We start from the raw sequence: 8,483 nt of genomic DNA on the forward strand, positions 1-8,483 counted from the left end.
ATCTGTGTTGAGATCCTCCCAATAAAGCAGGATTCCTCAGGTAAGCTTCTCTTTCAGGCTCTGTCTCATCAGCCTTCAAGCATGGCTAGTGTGAAGAAAAAAGGTTGAATCCAATTTGCTGGGCCTTTTATAGGTTTTATCCATTGTAGGAGAGAAAGCAAAAAGTTTTTTATAAAAAGCCAAATAAACAAAAGTCAATTATTAACTTTGGAAAAACATAATTACTGCTACCATTTTATGGCCTTCTTATAAAAGGCTTTTACTTTTGGTTAATGTTTCCCAAATGTGCTGTCAATGATACAGCTGGTCATTTTATGTATAGCCTGCCTGTGTCTTTGGTAGCTCAGAATCTGTGAATCCTTTAACAGGTTGGTGATAAGCTGTAAAAATATTTAGAAACTTCACTGAAACAGCAAGACATGAACTTTAACTCTCAGGGAGGAAGAAACCTCAGTTAGCCTGACATAGGGTACCTGGTTGGGTGGTTAGGTCTATGTTTTAAAAGGCTTTGCAAAGCCCAAGTGATTTTGAGAATAAACCTAATTTTGAAAGCAATCGGGGCATATAAACCCAGATTTTTAAACATGTTCACTGAACTATCAAAAAGTAGCAAGAGACTTTGTGGGATCAGAGCATCTTGCATAGAGACCTAATCTGAACTATAAATCAGCTGGATTTAAGTACTAAGGTGACTAAGACTACTAAAATGACTCTAGTTTAATATCTAAATACCTCTGCTAATCTAGCTAGGAACCTAGCACTTACTGCAAATCAATGTGAAAATCAATGCATGAATTAGTTCTGGAAATGCAGCTTGGTTTAGTGTTATCAATCAGACAATACCTCAGTACTTTTTAAAGTAGCCTATTTCTGGTCAGGACACTCGGTTGGTTTTGTTTAGGGTTTGTTTGTTTGTTCCTTTGGGGGAGCTTTTTGAGATGCAACTCTGCAGCCACATCCATGGGGTTAGTTTCCAGTTCCTGGTATAGCTTCTCCAAAACCACAAGAAGTTTGTCTACATGGGAGAAGCAGCAATCAGCCCCTTCATCAACAAACCCCAAGAAAGGAGCTCCAGCCTTCCCATCTGCAATGGGCTGTACACAGCATGGCCTCAGCAGGGCCAACAGCAACAGGCATCCCCAGCAAGCACAGCCAGAAACCAGGGACCTTGAGGAAGTATCTTTCTGGTATCTTCTGATACCAGTGAGCTGTGGACTAAGGACAAGTGATATCTGTCATCCATGTCCAATCCTCTGACAACCTTTTTTTTTTTTTCAAGGGAAAGCCAACAACATTCACTTAATCTTTCCTTAGAAGTCACATTCTCTAAATTTCATGTTACTCTTCTTGGTGCCATCCAGACTCTCTGGAATTTGTGCTTCTTCAACAAAGGTGTCAAAATTTGATCATAACTGAAACTTTATCAATGATCAGTAGTTCATCTTACATGCTGTACCTTGCTGATACACACCTTCTTTCTGGCCACATTAGCCAACATCCTTTCCCATTGCATACCTAAATGCAATATTTGATATCATAGCTAAGGAATAATACCAGAATTACACTTCAGCTTTCTTGACATTGCCTTGACATTCATATTCAAGCTGTGACCCACTGCAGTCCTTTCTAGTAGTGCTGCTACCTGCTTAGCCATTCCTCTTTTTGTCTCTGTATGTCTGGTTCTAGGCACTAATTAGAGCATTTTGAATTAGTCTGGGAAGAAGTCCATCACACTGATTTCAGACCACTTTTCCCATTTTTTATGCTCATTTGGAGTTGCAGTCCTTCAAAGGACTCCCAGCTTGGCAATGCCTGCAAACCTGTTAAAAGGTTTTCTCTTCTTGCATCCAGACCATATGGAATACAGTGAGGCCCAGGGGAGCTATGATTTAAAATGTCCTCTCTCCTTAACAGAGAACCATACAGCAAGGTTTTTAAGTAATTATGTGCCTTTTGTGATACTTGTCTAGCTCACCTTTCCTTAATTCACCAGTGAGACTGACACATGGTGAAATGTTGTAAGGTTTTTGTGTTGTTGTTTCATCTGTTGTCTGTCAGAGCAGAAAATTATGTCTATTATTACCTCAATACAATTTCTTCTCTTCCAGTAGAGAATGGGAGCTATGTTGACTATTTGCTTTAACTCTTTTATTTTATTTTTTATGCTGGTAAGTTAACCGCAAAATCACTGGACCCAGTACTTTTTAGGGTACTAAAACAGGGCTGGTTGATCAAAAATTCCCTTTTTACTTGCAGGTGTTCTTTTTTACCCTTTTTGCAGTACTCTGGTGCCTTCTTTGGGGGGCAGTTGATAGCTGCCCTCTCCCTGGCATGGTGCAGGAGTCACCTGTGCTCCTTCACTCCAGCCTGCAGCTGCCACCTGCCCATGCACAGCCCCACAGCCCCAAGAGGTGCCTGCACAACCCCAAGCAAAGAGATACTTGGGGGATACCTGGAGAGGAGAGAAGGGCATCACATCATTTTGTATTGGGAGTGCATCTGCACCTCCATTTAAGTGTGCTGTGGAGAGTTGAAAATGTAGCAGGGAGTTACACTGAATTAGGCTGCAAATTTTTAGCCTTATTTCTAAATTCTTTCCTATTGCATACCTAAATGCAATATTCAATATCATATCTAAGGAATAATACAAGAATTACACTTCAGCTTTCTTGACATTGCCTTAACACAGAAGAAAAAACTTTAAGCTGTGAAATGAATTAGCACAAATTTATGTTTGAGAAAACCAGCATTACAACAGTGGGGTGCCACTGGGTTCCCCACACATACTTTCATATATTAATTTGGCCCATGGAGCAGACACATGGGAGATCATTTGATACAGACTTGTTTGTGTCAACCTTATTACCATGTCAGGATTTCTGCAGGATGGCCAGGCTCTGACCTGGGAGTGATTTGTGTAGCCTGAAACAGTGACAGCAGGTCTATGGGGAGAGGGTGCCATCCGTTCTCAGATGAGATGGGAGCGTTTCTTGGGGTGGACCTGTAGGCTGATCTGGAAGGTTGGCTAGAGGATGGAGACAGTTTGTGCCACAGCAAAAAGGAAACAGCAAACAACTGAGAAAGGGAAGTACCTCGAGCCTTTTCAGGAAATCCAAACCTCCAGCAAGGGCAGCAAGGCAGCAGCCGTTGGGTTTGGGTGACAGGAGAAGACCAACTGGACATTAAAATCTGGCCTCAGTCAAATACATTTTTTATGTGCTGGCGGTCAGCCTGCTTGGCTTGGAGCAAAGACAACTATGTCAGTTTGCAACCATTACAGTGCAAAGGCTGTGGGTACCCTGTCATGATCACACAGGTTTGTTCTCCTCTAATGTGCCAATCTGCCCCTCCACCCCTCGGGTCTGCTCCCAGCTCCTACCTGATACTCCCAGTATGGTAGTCCCAATCATCCAGGTTGTCTGACATCTACTTAAACAGCTGCCCACCAATGTTCAGCTGTACCTTGACTCTGTTAGAGCAGTTTTCTGCCTCATGACTCATGTTGTTGGCTGAGCTATGCTATGAAACTAGGACTGCAATAACAGAAAGTTGCATTTAGAGCATGCTTCAGTAAGAAACCACTGTGTTGCATATTGGACAGCACACACCATCAAAACAAAATACCATTATCAGACCATTTTTCCAGGCAGGAGCACTGCTTAAGCCCTCTGCTCTACTTTTTCATTCTGCCTAGTGCATAACAGAAAGACATAAGCATTACTCGGTGAGCGATTTGCCGAGAGGGGCTCTGAAGGGCTGTGGCTGGATGGCGCCGGGGCTGCCTGCCCTGGAGCATCCCCAGGGAGGATGAGCTGCCATGGGGCAGCCACCCCTCCTGCTGTGCAGGGCTCAGCTGCAGCTCCTCTGCCGTTTGCCAAAGAGCAGCTCACATCAGTTAAATACCTGGCAAATCCTTGCTCTGAGGACTCCCCGTAAAGTGGCTTTGTGGAGGCAGTGGATGGTCTGGGGGTGGCTTCAGCCCCTCCGCACATCACCCTGATATAGCAGCAGTGCTCGGAGAGGGGCTGTGTTGCTGCAGCCGCACCTGGGCATCGTTGGGGGGCAATCCCAGATCCTCTCCCTCTTCCTCGTGCTGCAAACTGGGGGCTGAGCAAATAGTCCTTTTAATCCCCTGAGCAGCCTTTTTCCCACATGACTAACTCTTCCGCATGCATGACAGCCACCTCTTCTCGGATAAAAGCCCTCTCACCAGTACTGGGACCAGAGTGCTGGCTCCCTGGCTCACCAGCTGCCCTCAGACTATGAGATGGGGGCTTTCCCCATGCTGGGAGCCCTCCTACAAGAAGGGTCTTTTGTGAGATCTTCATGTCCTCTCTTTAGGTGGGGAGCAGAGCTGCTTGGAGCTGAGGGGGATGGACGTCTCTGTTCCTCTGCAGGCAGGCACAGCCCGTCCTGTCCAATCTCTGAGCCACCTGGAACCAGCTCCCATGCAACAGGCACATGCTAGCAGCCAGCCTCAGCTCAAGCATCAGCAGTTTACATCCAGTGCCTTGGAGAACTAATCCTTATCCCTCCATAACCTACAGTCCCAAGACAGGCTGCTTCAGTCCCTGGATGTCAGACCTACAGAGAAGCTGTCACCTCTGCCCCACTCTTTCTCACTCCAAGGAGGGGCAGGCTGGTGGCTGTCCCCCAGGTCAAAACATGCTCAGCATCACCAAGGAGGGAAGTGCCCTGTGCACAGGGGCAAGTCCCAGATCTGTAGACAACATCAGGAGCTGTGTAAAGATGTTGTCAGTTGCCTGAAGCATCAGGAAACCAAGGTGTTTTTGCGAGGTTTGGGAGAAAGCATTGAGGCTGAATGATTTTCAGGAAGGCAGATGAGTGTACAAATCAGCAGGTTAAATTAGAATATCATAAAGTATCATAGTTCGAATTGCTGAAGGCCAGTCAAAATCAAGACCATATGTTAAGGAGACAGAGGAGAGGGAGCCATTCAGGGGCACAATATTCTGTACTCCTTACGCCTTGTCCATTACAAAAAGTTACCTTGCCTCACCAATGAAGGGAAGGGTATTGATCCTGCGAAACAATTTTTCATCTAGGCAACTTGTGTTTCTCATTTCAGTTTTACTAAGGCAGGGCTGAGTGGTCCCAGTTCATTTTATAATGACCATGTGTCCACACATCAGCATCTACAATGTCATTTAGATACAGTATCATAGAGAACATTAGTCCAAAGTCTAAAATTCCTGTTGGTCTACAACTGATAAAAGCTACACACTGTAATTTGTAGCAATTAGAATCTAAATGACAGAAGAGAGGCAGAAGCTAATAGAGAGATAATGCCAGAACACTCTCACCATTTCTCCAAAATTAAATGTTTTCTATTTAGCCATTGCTGTAGGTAGTAAGATGCTTTGACAGCTTCAGATTGACACCTTTAAGGGAAAGGGAAACACTGTAGGAAGGAAGAGGGCAGATAGCAAAATCAAACTTTTCTTTTTTGATCTTGTCAAATTCAGCTCCTACTGAAGTGGCTGACTTTACTGAAAACAAAGGTGAACCCATGCTATATAGGTGAAATTCCTGTACACCATTTTATCTTGGGCAGAACCGCAAACATCAATCCAGCCACAGAATATCCAGTTAAAACATAAATGCATTATGCTAAGTGCATCCACGATGCTTAATATATTCACAGAACTGAATATACTGACACATTTGTGCTAGCAAGTGTGTATCACTCATCACTGTCAACATACTTTAGCTTTATGTGATTTGAAAACTAGCAAGTTCATCAAATTCGGCATCTCTATCAGTGCAAATTTTACAGTAGCAATTGTCCAGTAGCATAGGAAGCTGCGGTGTCACTCGATTGCACGCATCCCTTCTTGTACACCACATTAAAAGGAAACAAAAACCATTAGAGGCCAAAAGGAACTGCTCATAGAAAACCAAGCACAGATTGTTCATTGCTAATGGATTGTGGACAGTTGGTCAATGCTTTCTGTAAAAACTTGGTGCATTTAAAACAGCTCATTTTGTCAGTCACAGGTTACTGCACTGATGAACTGACCAAATTTCTGAGGGCATCTGAGCTGTGTTTTTAAGAGTATCCAGAAACATGGACTCCTACTTTTCACTGGGAGTTAAGTCTTTTTTTGCACTTCTGCCTTAAGCTTTAAAGTAATTTCTTTTGTTTTCCCACATGTGGGAGGTTACACGTGAAAAACTCTTTCTGTCATGGTGTGATAACACTCCTCACTTGGCCAAAAACTGGCGCCCAGTTCTTGGAACCAAGTTACCAAACCAGAAGGTCTTGTGCTAATGCCATGATTTGTATTAATTTGGTAATTATTTCATTCTCACAGTGATGAAGGAACAAGACTTGAATCCTGCCCTGAGGCTTCTTGTGCCCACTTCACCCTTCTCTTTTGTGAACAACAACAGAAACAGTGAACAGTGAACTGAACAGACTTCAGTTATGTCTTCCCTCAAAAGGCAGAACAAAGGTGTCCTTTTAGGAAGGCATAGCCAGGAAAATGTTCTCCATGAAGGTCGGTGCAACAGAAGCAAATGTCATACCTGGACAGACAAATAGGATCATATAGTCTGCAAGAGGCCCATGAGGTTATCCCACCAGGTTCCTCAGCACCAGCAGAGCCCCAAGGAAATACTGGGTCTAGTTGTGAGTACCAGAGTTCAAGGTGAGCTAACAGGGAGATGTTTAGGTGTGAGTATCACAGACAGACAATCTCAAGATTTTGTACACTGTCCTGGAAGAGAAGAGACAAAGGCTGATGTGTCAGAACAAGCTTCAGTTTAGTCTTCTCCAACACAGAGTAAGCATCAGCTTGCAGCCACTTAAAACAAGTGGCAGAATGGCTTGAGTAAGGACTCCAGCATCTGCCCACAGTTTGCAATCTTCCCTAAATAAATATTGATAAACAAGGACTAATTTAATTTACAAAACCAGCCTGTGGTTGATACGGGGCTGAAGGTTGCACACAGCAAACGGCTGTCTCACAACTAATGCGGTCCCTAATTTCAGGAGGGCACTGCAGAGTTCCCAACATTCTCCAGCACTCCAAATGTGTAGCTAATGACTGACAGCATAAACAACTTACTCACGCATGATTTGTGCTCATTCTATCCTAGACATCAATACTCTCTCTCAAGTAAGCTGAACAGAACTGTAATGTCCTTCCTGAAATGTTGACTTGCTGGGGATGTGGAGCTAGCGATAAATGTTACAGATTTTCTTTGAATAGAGCTCCTCTGGCTTTATTGCTTCATTTAATTGAATTTTCCTTTCTCTTCTCTTTTCTCAAATGCAGCTCTTGAAAATGAAACAGTTCAGTCTTGGGCACACCACGTTCCTTTGTCGGAATTCATTGTCACAGCACAAATGTAACTGAAAGCAGAACCGACTCATTGTTTTAGGAAGTAGTTTCCAGTACAGTCTGTATTGCTTGTTATTCACTTTCCTGTTCGTTATCAGGTCATTCAATGGAAGGTGGCTTAGAGAAAAAAAAAAACAGTTAAAGTTACATAAAATATTTGGGCAAGATCCTCAAGAGATATAAATTGTTGTCGTACCATGTGCAGGCTCTGGAGGACAGGCTTTACGAAATCAAAGTGCTCTTTGTTTTCTAATACAATCCTGCTGCACAACGAGACTAGGAAAGAGATTTATTTCTTCTGTAGCACCATGCCCTTGATTAACTAGTTTGTGGTACTTATTTCAGTGAAAGAGCTAATACCAACATTGGCTTCAAAGCGTTGCTAAGTGTGATACCTGCTTGTTCATAAATCATTTGCTCCTCTCAAGCCATTTTCTGTCAGCAGAAAGGCAAACAAGATGTATGCTCTGGGTGAATCCCGTACCATCATTAGCAGAAAATTACACCAAACTGCTGTAAAGTAATTATGTGGCTAAAAGGTGAGCTAGGAGGAAGCCAGTGATTAAATACTTACCACCAGAATCAGCCCTCGGCACATAATGCTTTGTTCAGAGGCTTTCAGTTTTCAAATCATTGGCCAGTGCCATGGGCTGAATTGAACCTTCACTCAGGCCTTGAGTAGCATGCTCAGCTATGCTTGGCCCTTTTTCCTATCAAGTTCATTTTATTTCAGTGTCATATAGTGCAATACAGGATAACAGTAATTCTTAATTGGTAGCTTGAGGTTGCTCTTGCATCACCAAGCTATTCTGTCCAAAACCTTTCACGGGTTCTTGCAGAGGTGCTGCAGTTACAGCAGTCCATTGTGGTCCATGCTGCAGTGTAGCTATCTATCATACAAACAATGTGAAAAGCGTGAAGGTTTAGAAATGATGGGATCTGAATTACCTCGATAAAACTCTGCCTGAGTGAAAGACCTTGGAGCCATGACTTAGGAAGCAATAATAACACTGTACTCTATATCTTCCCTCCAAATGACCTTAAACACTGGTTAAACACTTAATCTTTGACATTCCTGTGAGAAATACATCTCCATGTCATGGATGGTAATTTTGA

The sequence above is a fragment of the Antrostomus carolinensis genome, unplaced genomic scaffold, assembly GCF_000700745.2.
Source record: "Antrostomus carolinensis isolate BGI_N321 unplaced genomic scaffold, ASM70074v2 scaffold8716, whole genome shotgun sequence".
Classification (NCBI taxonomy): domain Eukaryota; kingdom Metazoa; phylum Chordata; class Aves; order Caprimulgiformes; family Caprimulgidae; genus Antrostomus; species Antrostomus carolinensis.